The following is a 16,828-nucleotide window of genomic DNA, read 5'->3' as shown; positions in this document are numbered from 1 at the left end:
GCAATAAGAATGAAATATTGAAATACTGCTAAGAGACAGTACTATCCAGTGGTACACTGACGGCTCAAACTATTCATATCAATGGGATGCTTTCCAAGTATCTTTTAGGCAGATGTTTCTGCATAAGTCAGTGTGTAGAAGTCAACCTCCACCGCAACTATCGCAACCAGCGCATCGCCATTCTTTGCGACAGTCAAGCGGCACTTAAAGAGATCTCAGTATATGAGATCAAAACATCGACGTTGGGGTTCCACACTCCAGCCTAAGGAACGCCGGGAGAAGCAGAGGAGGTCTTCCGCACGGAGTGGAGAAGCTGGGAAGATCAGCACTGGCACAGGCAGCTGGAACTCGGCCATCGCGTAAGCTGTATTTACATAAGAAGAAGAAGAAACATACCATGCTCTCTAGGTTCAGAAGAACTAATTAACCACCCCGGTGACAAATTTCTCCTCGTGGCGCTCTACACAGGGCACAGCAGGCTCAGGAAGTACTTGTCCAACATGGGCTTAGTCTCTTGCACTAACTGCCGGTTCTGTTGGAAACACCAGCACACTTAATTCTGGATTGTCCAGCAATTTGCAGAAGAAGGCTTAAGGCCCTGGGTTCCATCTACATAGACAGGGATCACATCACCTCAGTAGCGCCCAGCAGGCTCCTGGAATTATTCAGGTTGCTGGACCTTGGTGAACATATGAGATACAGGGGAGGGCACAATAGACCCTAGGTCGCGGTGCAATACCTCAATAACAATATCTACCATACCATACAAGCTGAGCGATTGGAATCAAATGCTTGTATAGAAAATGTTTTCCTTTGACGAGATATCTTCATGAGATTTGTTATGGGTTATTTTCCAAGGTAGCGATGCAATCTCTGAAGAAAGTATTCAGATCGGATGACTATAGCAAATATCTGTCATACAAACTTGCCGATCAAAACTCTCCGTTGATCCCGTTTTCTTGTTATTTCTAAAATCACAAGTTCCCAGAACCACCGTCGCCTTTCGAGGACTACTTGAGAAAGGTAACTCCGTTTTTGATTCTGTCTCCATCAAAATTTCAATAAACAAATTCTTAATACATTGAAAAACATGATTACTAAAGTCTGAAAGAAAGAAAATTTGCTCTTCTTTTCTTTCTCCCAAAATATTTATTAAAATTAATCACTATTTAGGGGTTATCTTAACTAGAGATGCATATCGTCTGAAACTTTAATAAGCCAAAGCAACCATCCAAATAATGATACTTCATTTTACAATAATTCTGCTTTCACTTTGTATTCTAAAAAATATTTAAACAAACCTTCAAAATAACATTTTTTAATGCCACCAATTTTTGCCCAAAAACGCAAAATTGGCAACACTGAAGCCAAGCTAAAATAACACTCGAAATGCTCTCTTATCAGCAGAAAGTGAATGAAATAAAACTCAATGAGAAAGAAAATGTCAGAAGAGCCACACCGTTACAATTTATATTGAATGTAATATTACGAGGAGAGAATGATTAGCCTGTGATTTTAGTAGTAATGCTAACTTTGAATGTAGAAGTATTCTAGATTACAGCTAATTATGCTACTTCTGCCATTGTTTAAGTTTACCAATGAGTCTATAGTAATACATTTGCAGTTTTTTGGTTTTTTCATCAAGTGAAGTCCCAAGAAGGACTGGTTTTTTCAAGGCATGAGAAATAGTTTTTTCTTTTTGTTCTTTGAACAGCGTGTCCGTTGGTTCGCCTGTATGTGACAAATAGTGCTTAAGTTTTTGGGATATCGATATGAAATTTTTCACAAGAAGACACTCATTTTTCGGAATCTCCACTGTATGATATAGCTGCCATTCCGACTGTCCGATCAAAACATTTTTTTTTGTTATAAGTAAAGAACCTATGAAGGGTAAAGATCAGAAAAAAATATAATATCTTTACAATATTGACATATTTGAATGAAAAAATTTTTGTTGCCACTGACTTCTTTAGCAATCCTCATGAATTTGCATAGAAAATACCAGCGCCAAAGCTGGCCCACAGGTAAAGAAGTGTCAGGGATGCTTAGCTGGCGGCAAACACATCGCTGTTCAAATACAATGTTATATGTATATGTATTTGTTTCTTTGTGTGTGTGAATAAAGGTGCTCTAACGCTTGAGCGCGGGAAATTACCACTCAGATATAGGATGTTAAGTGTTGTTGGCGTTGCTTTTGTTCTACACATATATATACATATACATATATATATATATTGAGTATTTATTAAACTTGACAGTTGTTGTTAGTGTGCTTTTGAATATATGTATATGTATATATGTAAATATATATGCAAATTTTCTGACATTTTCACAGTGTTGGTCAGATTCTGCGAATTTATTGATATTGGAGAAGAGTTTTTCCGTCTGTAATTTTAATGGAAAATATTTCTAAGAAATTCAATATTAACTTCTTACTTCGTTAAAATTTCAAAACTTTTTTCTAAAGCTAATTTAATAGTCTCTTTTGTGCATCGGATATTTATTAACTTTATTACAAACCTTTTGCAATTTTTGTATATCAATAATTATTTTCAATATTTTGAAATAAATAAGTAAAATTTTAAATACTAATATTTTACTTTTTAAGCCTTTTATAAAGATTATTTATTATAATAATACAAGAATATTAAGAAATATTTAGTTCAAAATTCAAATCCAGAAATATTATTTTATAGCTATGTTTTTACATATTTTCAGCTAAAATTAAGCTATTTTATCTTTTTGGAAATGGATGAATGGAATGATTTTTGAGCTTAAAAAATTTTTAAAATTTTTATGTTGTCTACATTTTGGCACATTGTTAAATGATATAACAGTGAATAACTGGCTGATTCTAAGAAGTACCTGGAAACCTATATCGATTTTTTGGGGATTGATATTCACTTGATCGTTTTAGAGTCTACCTAACCAGCAGAGACATTTCGAACCAATGCATTCCAATTTTTTTTTAATTTTACAAATTTGTCCGGATAATGTAAGGTTATAACTGTAAGAAATATTTTATTTGCTGGGCGATTACTGAAGTTAATTCTTTTCTAGAACATTGTAGTATATTTTGTATGGAGTGACTAATTCTGAGTAAAGCGTCGCAAAAAGGCAGCTCTAGTTTTAACGGTGTGGTGTTGAATTTAAAGAGTTAGCTTTGATAATTTCCTCTCAAGGAGAGCTTACAGAAGTATTAAGTTAATATCGAATTGGAGTTGCAAAATCTTCGTTGAACAATAGAAAAATGCTCTAGAAATCAGGCTTAAGTCCTTAAGCCACATATATATTGTGACAAAAAGGCACACGGAAATTGTAATTAAATTCTCCCCGAGTAAACAATATTTCAAAAGAATGTATTTTGCTAAGTTGGAAGGACTATCCTTAATTACTCTGCTACATATGAGCGGGATCTGTCAACCAATCTGTTTACAGGGTCTGGCACTCGAAGTGTAACCAACTTCAGACCGTTCGCGCAGCTGTCCCACTAGAATAAGCTGTTTATAAATATGCTAGGTGACAGTTCGGGGTATTGTTCACAAGTGTACAAAAGCGTTTTGCCAAAAGTGAACGTCAAATAAGTGATCAGCGATGGAATTCAAACGTAATAGTGTGATTGCTTTTTGTTTAGCAGGAAAATCACAGCCAGCAATTGTTCGTGAGCTCAAACACCTTAATGTGAATAAAGTTGTTGTTTATTGCACCATCACTCGTTACAATGATACTGGTAGCATCGCAAAACGCCATGGAGGTGGTCATCAAAAGACTGCAACGTCACGTGAGATGGTTCGGAAAGTGAAGAAGCGACTTGAGCGAAATCCACGACGAAATGCCAATCAAATGTCTAAAGAACTCAAAACTGATGAACTCAAGGTCAAGCCTTACAAGTTCCAAAAGGCCCATGATCTCACACTGAAGCAGTAACAAGTAAGACTTGAGAGAGCGAAGCAGTTGCTTCGCTTGGCCGAAAGCGGTCAAATTCCAAACATTGTGTTTTCTGACGAAAAAATTTTTCCAATTGAGCAATTCGTAAGCTCTCCAAACGATAGGGTTTACTTGACCGACCGTTCATACGAGAATTTATGTAAGTCATCGGTTGGCCACCAGGAGGCAGCACCCGCAACAAATAGTGGTTTGGACCGCTGTCACCGCAGATGGACGCTCTCTAATTGTTTTCATCGTGGGCAAACAAACATTTCGGTCGCAAACCATGGACGTTTCAACAAGACTCAGCACCGTCTCACAAAGCGGGAGTGAACCAAGAATGGCTGAAAAACAAAGTTTTGAACTTCATTACGACCACACAATGGCTCTCGAATTCACCAGATGCGAATCAATGAATTATTCTCTCTGGGCCATTTTGGAGAGCAAGGTCCGAAGTAAAAAATACACCAGTCTCGAGATGCTGAAGAAGCCATTGTCCGTGAGTGGACCAAAATATCGGCAAGTCACATTCGGGTAGCTTGCGATTCGTTTTTTGACCGTCTCAGGGCCATAGTTAAGGCAAAAGGTGGTCATATCGAGCAAAAGTGAATTGGTCCTGAATTTATGATTATTTTCACACATTTTTTACTTTTAAATAAATAAAAACAATTTTCCAAACCAAATTTATGGCTTTTTTAATCGGTTACAATTCGAGTGTCGGACCCTTGCCGGACCCTGTACAGCAGCTGCTTAAGTCGGTACGTATCAGTAGTTTGTTGATTGTTGTAAAAAAAAAATTTGTTTCTTATTTTGTATTTTTAACCAAATTTTGTGTGCAGAATCGTTGGGAATGTTGGTAAAAGCTTATGGTGATTTAGTTTTATAAAAAAAAACACAATCCTACGATTGATGCAAAGCCTTCAAAGACAGCCGACAGATCGTTGAAGATATGCCTCGTTCTGCACGACCTTCGACCTCTTCAACTGATGAAAATATAAAAAAGTGAAAGATGTGGTGCTTGAAAACCGTGAAGCAAGTATTAGAGATTTGGCAAGAGAGCTCGACATCTGACGCGAGTCCATGCGAATGATTAAAGCTGAATTTTTGCGTATTTTTGGACATGCTTGATCGTGCGAATTCCAATCCCACATCCATGGATAACATTATAACTGTCGATGAGACAGGTTTATCAGTTTGACATGGGAACAAGTCAACAATCATCGGAATGGTGGGAAAAAACGAGCCGAAACGAAAACAACCGTGCCAAAGACGCTCAAAAATCGAGGTGATGCTCATTGTTTTTTTCGATATTCGCGGTTTGGTGCATCATGCATTTATTCCGGAAGGACAGACGGTCAATAGGGACTTCTATTCAGCCATGTTTAGGCGTTTGCGTGAGAACATCCGAGAAAACGATCGAAATTGCGGAAGTACAATTCATGGATTTTACACCATTGCAACGAGCTACGATTGTGACCGAATTTATAGCCAAAAATGCAAAATATACCATCGATCAACCACCGTATTCACCAGATTTGGCTCCGTGTGATTTTTTATTGTTCTCTAAAATGAAATTTCCGCTCCATGGAATCCGTTTTCAGTCAATCGGAGAATAATTAAATATTTTGCGGGTACTTTTTTGTCACAAGGTAAATATACAAGTATTATGTATAATATTTAAATACATTTTGACTATTTTACAAAAGGGTCAGCAAAGGTTAAACATAACAGTTACTTATCAGGTGTTTTATCTGGAAAACCGATTCAAATACTTTTACAGTCATCTACCTTTTTCTACACTATTTCTGAAGTATCTATTAAAGTAAACACGAACACTTTAGACTACAGCCACTTAAGAGGTCGGACAGTGCGTATACGCACTGCTTTAGACTGAAATATATAAGCATCTATATACATAGGCATATATTTACTTATATATAAATACAAATGTTATAAGATAAAAATTGAAAGCAAATACAAATTACAACTATTGAACAATTAATGAGTGAGAACTTGGTGTGATTTAAGAGATTTGAGTGAAAGTAGAATAAAAAAGCAACGCTGAAAAAGAGTGTGAGAGTGAAAACGTTAAGAGAAAATTTTTCAAGCATAAAAAGATGTATGCATAGGTAGTTTTGTGCATATCTACTTGCACATAAGTACTTGGAAATGTGTATATGTATATATAGGAGCTATATATGTACGCGTTCTTGTAAGTTTAAAGCAGCCACTTGTGGCAGCAAGCCAAACAATGCAGGATTAAAATTAATATTCCTGTTTCTATGTTGAACACTTGCTGCAGATTAGAGGTTAATAAAATTGAACATGAAATTTTTAAAAAAATAAATTAAAATATCTGATAATATAATATTTATTTTGGTCGTCATTTAAATAGCTCTTGACACTACCGTTCTAAATTCGTGTAAGTTGAAACCATCCAACTAAATAAACTTGAGTACGTTGATAAACAATCTCTTTATTACCATTTACAAGCTTTCAAAAGGTATAGCATTAACGCGCTTTTACTTTTTGACAAACCTATTATATATATTGTGCGTAAAATATCTTCATATTTTAAGTTTTAGCGATTTTTTAGTTCTATTTTTTTGGGACACATGGAAACTTCTCGCTAATACGGTGACTGGTTTATATTCATTTAAATGAACCGTTCTAAATTCGTGTAAATAATTCTTGAGAGTATACAATCATTACCATTTCCTTAATTGACTGAAGTTTTAGCGATTTTTTTATTTTTTTGGGACATACCTCTATATTCTGAACAAATAATTCTTGAGTGTCTGTATGGGTTTTCTTAAGAACTGTTCAAACCCATGCATAGAAATCCAGACTTATCATATAACTAACTTGGTATATATTTATTCCATAAATAACTATCGTTCTTTGAAATCTTCTTTAAGAAGTTATAAACAGCTAAAAGGCCGAAAATAGCGAATTTTCCAGAACTTTTTCTGAGGAAACTTTTAAATTTATTGATCCAAAAATTTGTAATATTGTATTTTAAGACTTAGTATTAGTAAAAATATCTATTTGGAAGGAAACTAGAGCTGATTTCTGATTTCTAGAATTTTTTCTTTTGGTTTTAGATTACTAGGAGGTTTGAAATCGTGGCTATAGTCACGTGCCAAGTTTTTGAGACGCCCTCTTTAACAGCTGCAAATTTTTTGTAATTTTTAACTTTTCTATATTTTGAAATTTTTTTTTATTTTTCCTATATTTTTGTAATGCTAATGAATAACTTATAGAAAAATTATAGTTAAAATAATAATTACTTCTTTTTACGCCACCTCAAAAATTGCTTGAAATTCATGCTTCTACGAGGGCTGCTATATATATTCTAGCCTAGGGCAACACTAAGTGTTGCCAGGTGCAATCTGACATTTCCATTGGAAAGTTTGACATTTTTTAGCATAACATCACTCAGAACGTTTTGTCATTTAATCGTGAATTGTTTTATTTACAGGGAATTAAAAAATTCATCTCGGCTAAAAAATGGAATTAACTCGTGAACATTTTCGTGCGATCATTTTTCACAACTTTCGACGTGGATTATCACGACAAGAGTGCATCGATGAACTAAAATCTTTGTATGGCTATAAAGCACCATCCTATAGCACTGTGAAAAACTGGTACAACGAATTCAATCGTGGCCGACGCTCGCTCAAAGACGAATTCCGTGAAGGTCGTCCAAAAACAGCCGTTGTGCCAGAAAACATCAATGCCGTACGTGAACTGATAATGCAAGACCGTCATGTAACATACCTTCAGATAGAGGCATGCCTATGCATTTCTCCCACCAGCATACATTCGGTATTGCATGAACACCTGGCCGTAAAAAAGGTTTGTTCTCGTTGGATCCCGCACAATTTGACAATCGCTCAAAAAAAGGCTCGTGTGGATTGGTGTAAAGAAATACTGAAAAAATAAGATCGCGATGCTTCAAAAAACGTTTATAAGATCGTCACAGGTGACGAATCATGGATCTATGCGTATGAGCCCGAAACAAAACAGCAATCGACAAAAAAAAAAATAAAAAATAAAAAAAAACATTTTCGTTGATAAATATGCCTATTTACATTATTAGGCCAGAAATATATATAGCAACCTACGTAGACTAGAGTACTCCTTAATCGATGCTTTATATAACTCTTTGTTCAAATAAAGTCAAATGTTTTATTCTGGGCTCAAAATTGTTAAAGTAAGACGTTTTAATATAAATTTTGCGCGAAAGCCCATTCTTTTCTAGGTTGGTAAGACTGTAAGTGACATCTGTGCAAAATGTCACATGAAAATAATCATTAGTGTTTAGTAAACGCTTGTCTTTAAAATTATTCAACAAAGTAGTTCCATTAAATTCTGTGTGTGGAATGAAATTTCAGCTGCTGAAACGTTCAAAATATTGAAAAATACCTTCGGTGATAATTGTTTTTCGCGAGCAAGTGTTTTTTATTGGTACATATTATTGAAAGAAGGTCGAGAACGCGTTGACGGCGAATCACGTCCAGGACGGCATTTGGGCCTAAGAAAAGTGAAAGCACGATTGGTTCTAAAATCACAAAATTTTTTCGAAATACAGCATCTCTGTAACGTCTGAAAAAAGCTTCGATCGTCAAACGACCGCTCCGGGGAAACCGTTTTGAGTCAACTGAAGACAAGGCTATTCCGAAAATTGACTCAAGCAACAGTTTCGAGGTTTGGAAAGAAATTTGGCACAAGTGTATTGGGGCCTTGGGCAATTACTGTGAGGAGAATGACATAGATTTGGAAAAATTAATTAAGAATTTAAAAAATATGGACAAAAATCTTACAACCAAACCATCGGCAACTCAAAACACTGTTTCAGCCGCTGGTGAAAGTAATCTACTTTAACTGGAACTTCGAAACCACGGAGACCCTAAGGAGTATACACATATGTATATAAATGATCAACGTGACGAGCTGAGTCAACTTAGCTTTGTCCGTTCGTTTCTCTATAAATATGTAAATTAGTCCATCTCTTGTACAGAATCCGCATCATATTGTTTATAAAATGGTTCCTTTCAAACTCAAAGGCTTCTAAATAAAGTTCCTCTTTTTGTAGTAGTCGCGTCCAGAAAAAAATTTGGGTAGACTCAGGCAGATTTGAGTGAAATTCGATTATATATTTTTTATTTCTTTTATGTTTTTGTTTCGATATTTTTTTAATGCAATTATCTCGTTTATTTTCGCTTTTAAAGCCATAATGTCCTTCAAGTTCATTCATCTTTATCAGGTGACAATATTACACACATACATATGTAACAGCTTTTATATCTCATACAATATATGTATAAATGTATGTGTGGGCAGGAAAGAGAAGGTTGCTATTAAATTTACTTATTGTCTTTGCTTTCCTTTTTTCGTGTGTTTTTCATTTCATTGAGTAATTGTTTTAGCTGCGCTCTCACAAACACCACACACACACACACACACTCAGCAAAGAGAGTGTAAGCGCATAAGAGCGCGCACGCTCTAAGCGCTCATTTCATTCATAAATCACTCAATGCCGCTTTGAGCGCTTTTGCGCCACCCCAAAACCCAACTCACTGGTACTCAAGTTGATGCTGTTTACATTTTACCCTGCTAACCTCTGACGACCACACTCACGCACTGGGCTTTCACCACGCGCCTAAGACCCACTAACCCACTGTGGTGAGCTGTTGCTACACTTGGTCTTTATCACTGCCGACGCAGACGTCGCCTGCGCTGCTTGCCTGGCACTTCGGACAAGAGGCTCGCGCGTTAGCGCCTGTCAAACGACCAAGCGACACACAATCGGCAGGCAGATACACAGCAATCACTTGCCGTTGGTGAAATGAAGTATGGTAGGCGCTCAGTGGCTGGCTTTTGAGTCGCTCGACTTGAGTGAGTTGTTTGTTAATTTGCTTATTTTTGCTGTTGCCTTTTATTACTTTGGAGCAGCATTTTTCAGCATCGGCATGCATGTGTGTGTGTGTGTGTACGTGCGTGTCTGCACAAGAGTTGTGTGGGTGACAACGAGACAGCAGACGAGGCAGCGCTGCTGGCATTGCACGATTTCGGTCCATGTACGGCTGGAAAGCGATGCTGAGCGCATTAAGTCGTTTGGGTACAACGAGTAAGGACGCATTTTGTGTAATGCAACGGTTGACTACGTCGGTTTTTTGCTGTAGCACAGTAGCTTGTTTGTTGTTGTAGTTGTTGATTGTACATACACACACACATACAAGTAGTTGTTGTGTAGAAGAAGTTAAGAAAACATGCACACACACATACACATGTAAGCAAGCTGTGTGCGCCATAAGAAAGCTAGTAAGCAGCAGTTGGCTAAAGTACGAAATCTGCGTTGCATGCCTTGCACAGTCAGCGAGCAGAACGCAACAGCAAAAGTTGTTGAAATGAAAAAGTGCGAAAATTGCAAAAGCATTTAAGTTTACGCGTCCACAATAGGCAGCGTGACGATTTTTGAAAATTTTTACTAAATTACCGTTATAGTGTGCATGAAAAATAATTGGCGAAAATTGTGTATTTAACAGAAAATAAGCGTCTTCCAACGGTAACGCGTGAAATTAACGCAATTTTATGCTCTAAAGTGTATGAAATAGCGATTTGTCGAATTTTCGTTGCATATCTCAAGGGGCGCGTGCATACATTTTCACACATAAACAAGACTTTTAGTGCTACAGCGGCGCAAGTTAACGCAAAATAGCAAAGCAACGTTTAATACAGAAGCAATCAACCTAAATTCAATAAAATAATTTTTGTTGTAAATTGTTTGCAAGCAAATGTGCGAACACAGTGCAATTATTAGAAAGTGAAAACTCAGCAGTAAATATAAAAAAAAAATATTAAAGCAAAAAGTTTTCTACGAGCGTGTAGAGTGAAAACGACGACAACCTGCTGCGAAAATATAACACGATTCCCATAATATTCCTGCGTTTCCCACAATATTTCTGCTGATTTCGACAATTTCGCTGCGTTGCTGTGGCAGACCGTCTGTTGGTGCGTATACATATTGATGAAAAATATTTCCAAGTGTTGCTTGGCAGCTAGATAACAGCCACTCAAGTATCTAGTCAAGTGTCGAAACTCTGTGTAAAAGCAGTGCAAAGCAGCAGTAGCGTGTAGAGCTGAAGTGTCCAACATCTTGTTAGGCAAAACGCGTGGCAGCAAGTGCCTACAAGACGTTGCTTAGGCAGTTAGTTACGTGGTGTGTGTTTGCGTGGCCTCGAATGTCTCAATCGGGCGAAAATTAAACGCTGAAAAGCAAGAAAAGTCAAATTAGTGTGGAATTTGGTGCGAATTTTGTGTAAACAAAAGCAGCGTGTGTGAAAAAAGTGAAAGTGGCAATTGGAAAAAATATTTGAAATAAAAAAAATAATTAAAGAAAAATTTTTCAAAAAAAATTTTGCGACACAGGTGCTTAAAAGTGTGTGATTTTGAGAAGTTGGTTTGAAAAATAATTAAAAAAATTTAATTTTGAAAACGTTAAGAAACTTAATTCGAAAAAATGTTTGAAAAAAATTTTGAAAATTGTTGAAAAAATTTCGAAAACTTCAGAAATAACTTTAAGAAAAATATTTTTATAGCTGAAATTTTTTTTGAAAATTTTACAGTTTTAAAAAATTTTTGAAAACTAAATTTTAAACATTTTTGGCAAAATTCTGAAAAACATTTTGAAAAATTTTTGGAAACTAAATTTAAATTTCAAAAAATTTTGCAAAAGTTATGCAAAAAAGTTTTGAACAAATTTAAGGAAACAGAAATTTTGAAAATAAAATTGGAAAATTTATTAAGAAAAGGAGATTTTGAAAACAAAATTTAAGAATTTTTCGGAAACTAAGAAATATTGATAAAGAATAAAAACATAATAAAAAAAAATATTTAAAGTTTTCAAACCAAAATAAAAAATCTTGAAAAGTTAATTAAACAAAATTCCTTGGAAAAAGCTAAACTTCGAAACAAAGAAATCTTTAAAGTATAATTCGAATTTTGAAACATAAATTAAAAATTATTAAAAAAAAATTAATTCAAATTTCATAAAAAAATTTTTTTTAAACTTAATTCAAAAAATCTAAAAAATTCGTTGAAGACACCAACTCGCACAAGCATGTCATCAGCAGCATAAATCCATCGCAGCAGTCGTAAAAATTTATTTCGCAGCAATCGCCACGCTTCCACGCTGACAAAAGCAAAAGGTGTGCAAAGCAAGTAATTTCCTGAAATTTCCGTTTTACATAGAAAGTTGTGTGCATGTGTGCTTCATCTCATAAATACATACTTAGAAACATACACCCACTCTATAAGCGCAAAAAAAAAATGTTCAAAACTCCTGCAGCCCATACATTTCACTGTGTAAATAACGCATTTGTCTTTTGTTTACTTTCATTTTCATTCGCTTTTTGTTTTTGGCTCGTGATTATTCGAGTGTAAATATGCGTAGGCGTTGCGTTTTTGATTAATTGCTCTCTGTGTTAGCTAAAAATAAATTGATTTGATTTATTGTTTTTTATAACTAGTAATGTGAGCAGCATTTTTGATTAAGTGCGTGATTTGTGATTTGGTGGCAGCGAAAATTTGCGTCTGCATACTAGAAATACATATGAGTTGTGATAGATGTGAGAAAATATTAGCGATTAAAGTAATAAAAATAAGTGCGAGCGAAAAATCAGCAAAAATTAAATCTGTTTTCAAATAATTATAGGAACCATTAAAATATTATTTTTTAGTTAATTATACACATTAATTATTATTAATTTTAATAATTTCCACAAATTAATTAACTATTGACAATTATATATAAATTTAAAAATAATTAATTAAAAATTAATTTCATTTTTTAATTTTTGTAATTATTTGTGTTAATTAATTATTAACAATTTCATTTAAATTTAAAAATAAGTAATTTGCATCAATTAATTAGCTGCGGAAAAATGAAATGAGCACAAAAAAGTTTGAAAGTTTTTAATTATTTTGAAACTTAAATGCTTTTAAGATTTAATTCATTTTAAAATTCATGAATAGTTATGTGTAAGAGAATATGTTTTGCCAACGGAAAATTAGAACTTTTCAATTTAGTACAGATATTAGTTCTAAAATTTCTTTTACACAAAAGGAGGCTTTCAAGTGAAATGAAAACTGTTTTCTAAATCAATGAGCTTTAAAATAAAAATATGTTGGAATAAAGTGGAAAATTATCTGAAGAAACTTGTGAAATAAGTTTAGAAAAATAAAATTTATTAAAGTTTTGAAAAAATATTTAAATTTTTTTTAAAACGCTTTGAAACAGAATTTTCAATTTTCGGGAGAATTTTGAAAAAGTTCAAAAAACATGTTTGAAAACTAAATTTGAAAAAGTTGGTAAAAGGGGACACAATTTGAAGAAACTTCTAAACAAAACAGAATTTGTAAAAGTTTTGAAAAAATTTTTCAAATTTTTTTGGAAAAGTGTTGAAAAAAAATTTAATTTTTGGGAGAGTTTCAAAATAGTTAAAAAAAATTTGAAAACTGAATTTGAAAAAATTAAGTAAAAGTTCGGAAAAAGAGTTTTAATATGAAAGTGAGGAAACATCCAATTTAAAAAAAAAATTTGAGAAGTACTTTCGTGAAGGAAAGATTTTGAAATTAATAACTCAAATGTTGAAGAAAGTTACATATAATTATATTGAAAAATGTTTAAAATTTTGAACCAAACAAAAAAAAAAAACTTTAAAACATAATTAAAACAAAGTTGCAAATATAGAAAACATTTTACTGTTAATTTTTTCAAGCTACAATGAAAACAGAAATCCAAAACAAAAAAAACTGCAAAAAGGTTAAAACTAATAAGTAAATTAGTGAGTAAATTTGTAAAAAAATTTGCAACAGCATTTTAGGTAAATCCGTTTATTTCGAAAAGCAGTGAAGTGCAAAAAATTTGTTTAAAAATTTCATAAAAGAAAATTATAAAAAAACTAAAGCAAGTAATAAAAAAACTAAAAAAATAAATTATGAAATAAAAAAACTAATAAAAAATAAATAAATTTTTAAATAAATAAAAAACATAGGTTAAAAATAAAGAATTTTAAGTTTATACACTATTTATACTTGTTTATACAAAATTATATACTATTTCTTTAACTTAATTATTGCAGTTATTGTTTTTAGTATTAACTTTTAATTTAAAAATTAGTAATAATTTCAAATAATTAAAAATAATTAATTATTATAATTAATTTTCGATTAATGCAAAATTGCATCAAATATGTTGATTATTAATATTTATATAACAAATTAAAATTAATATTTTAATATAAAGAAATAAAAAAAAATATATATATAGTTGTTTTTTTTTATATTAATTTTAATTAATTTTAAAAATTTTAAGAAAAATTATTTTCTGTTTAAATTTTTTTCTTTATATAACTATTATTGGCCACGAAAATTGCCAATACATTTTATTGATTATTAATTATAATTAGTTGAATATACAAATTATGAAAAATCTTTCAATATTAATTTTAAATAAATAAATACAATTTTATGTAAAAAATTAATTTAATATTTATTTATATTAAGCGTTTCTGTCCAGTTAATAAGGGTTTCCGCTTAATAACTGTAGTTAATAAAAAATTGCAAAATTATTTCTAAGTTGGTTCGAACTGAACTCTGTTTAAATTTTAATAAAAATTCAAGTTTTTATATATTTATATATAAAAATAATTCAAAAAAATTAAAAATTTGATTAAAATTTTATTTTTTAAATTAATTTAAATAATTAATAGAAAAATTAACTAAATAACAAACATTTTAAATTTTAATTTGTTTATTTAATTATTATTAATAACTTTATTATTTTTGTGTTTATTAATATTAATTTTTTGTAATATTGTTATTTTAATTTTTTATATTAATTACTCAAATTAATTTAAAAATATAATTTTATGTCTATCAATTAGTTTAATTAATGTAAAAAATTAATTTAATTTAAATTTTAATAGCAAAAATAGAATAAAAATAAATAAAATTTTAATTTTTTAATTAAACTATTAAAAATTAGTTATTTTTGTCATTTTTTTAAATTTTTTTTTATTAATTTTTAAGTTATTAATTATTTAAGTTAATTTATAATTATAATTGTATTTTTTTAAGTAACGTAAAAAAACAAGTTTTATTTTTCTTTGATTTTAGAAAAAGTTCAATAATATTTTGCGTAACTCAAAAGCGCTAACAGTTTCTAATAAATACAAATTTTCTTCCCAAAAAGTAGGTGGAAATTCTTTGAAATGTGTACAATTCCTTTTAATAAATTTAATTGAATTTTTTTGACAAAGCGTTTGACATTTTTCAAATAAAAATAGTGTTAAAAATTAGAATATCTACAATTATAATATTAATATATTATTAGTTAGTAATGATGATAAAAAAAGAATAATTTATTTTCTTTTAAAAAAATACTCTATACATTTTTTATTTTAAAAAATAGTCAAACTTATTAAAATTTAGTGGTTAGAATGTGTCGTGAAATTCGATTTTAATCACAAATCATGCGATTGTTTCTATCTGAATGTCAGCACGCATCATTTGTTATACATAAAACAGTTTGAAAAAAACTGTTAAAAACTAATATTAAGAAGACTAAATATGTTTGAAATCTTGTTTTTTTCACTTTTCCCGATTTTAATTTTTTAGTTGAAAAAAATAATTGTGCTAATTTTCGTATTAGCTCTTTTGTATATCCAGAAAAAAAAAATTTTATAATAAAAATTTATATTTAAGTATTTAGTTATTTTAAAAGCATTTTAAATTTTAATTTTTATTTTAAAATATTTTTTTTTAATTTAAACTTTTTTATAATAATTTATTTTAATTTCACATAATTTATTTAATAAAATCCTTGATTTTTTATATTATTTTAAATTAAAATTTTCTATGTATTAATTACGCTATACAAATATGAAAATTTTTTCAACGTTTTGCAATCTTTTCTATTTAACTCTTTCTATTACAAGCTGAGTTATTTACTACAGTTGGGATAATCAAATCAATTTTCCAAACTTTTACATAAATTTGCAACTATTCGCTATTGGGACCTCTGTACTTCAGATACATATACACACATACTTGTTAGAATATTTACATACCAGTTAGTCTGCTCTGTTGCTTGGGTATACTAGTGCCTTGGGTATTGTTATCTTCTGCAATCAACTAATAATTAATTTGAAACTCTGCGCTGTGGCAACGTAACTCAATGCAACAATATGAATCGCAAAATGTGTCAATACAAATATTAGTTTGTACTGTAATCATAATTTGATTGATGGAATTTTTGGTGGAATCCAAGCGAAAGCAGCACGAGATAATTGAGTGGATTTGTTTTTTAGCGAACAAATTTTTATAATTAATGTTGAAATTATTAAAAAGGATGATAAAGTAGGGGAACGATTCTATACTATATATAACTGTAAATAATATGAACGAATATTAATGGAAAATGATGGAAACCGAGTAATGATAACACACACATTTCACATAATGGATATCTTCGAAATGATTAAATCAAGTTAGCAGGATATTCATTAATGTCAATAATTTCTGCTGTAATGATTAGGGTGAATATCTCTCTTCAATAGTATTTATAACAAAAATTGGACCATAAATTTTGAAGGCGGAATTAAAAATTCTCATGAGCTACTGGCCAACTTTATTGGCTTTCATGCCATAAATAAGTGCCCAAAAAATTAGGTGACATTGTATTTATTTTGAAAATTCTTTATTTATTCTTCCAAATCAATTTCATCCACTTCCTCTTATGCCAACGGATTTTCCAATCTTCGAAACACTGGTTGTAGTCACTTTTTGGGATGGCCTTCAGTTCCGTCTTCGCTGCGGCTTGAATCTTCTCTAT

General features: G+C 31.5%; 1 long non-coding RNA gene across 1 annotated transcript in view; it reads left to right on the top strand.

Moving 5' to 3' along the window:
* Window positions 1-11,905: 11,905 nt before the first annotated feature.
* Window positions 11,906-16,828, top strand: part of LOC126753934 (uncharacterized) — a 120,784-nt gene continuing 115,861 nt past the window's right edge. The window contains exon 1 of the long non-coding RNA XR_007666225.1: window positions 11,906-12,140. This is a non-coding gene — a long non-coding RNA (uncharacterized LOC126753934). The remainder of the gene's footprint in view (window positions 12,141-16,828) is intronic.

Source organism: Bactrocera neohumeralis, chromosome 3 (assembly GCF_024586455.1).
Source record: "Bactrocera neohumeralis isolate Rockhampton chromosome 3, APGP_CSIRO_Bneo_wtdbg2-racon-allhic-juicebox.fasta_v2, whole genome shotgun sequence".
Classification (NCBI taxonomy): Eukaryota; Metazoa; Arthropoda; class Insecta; order Diptera; family Tephritidae; genus Bactrocera; species Bactrocera neohumeralis.
Note: the sequence above shows the minus strand (reverse complement) of the source record. Positions and strands in the feature narration are given on the sequence as shown.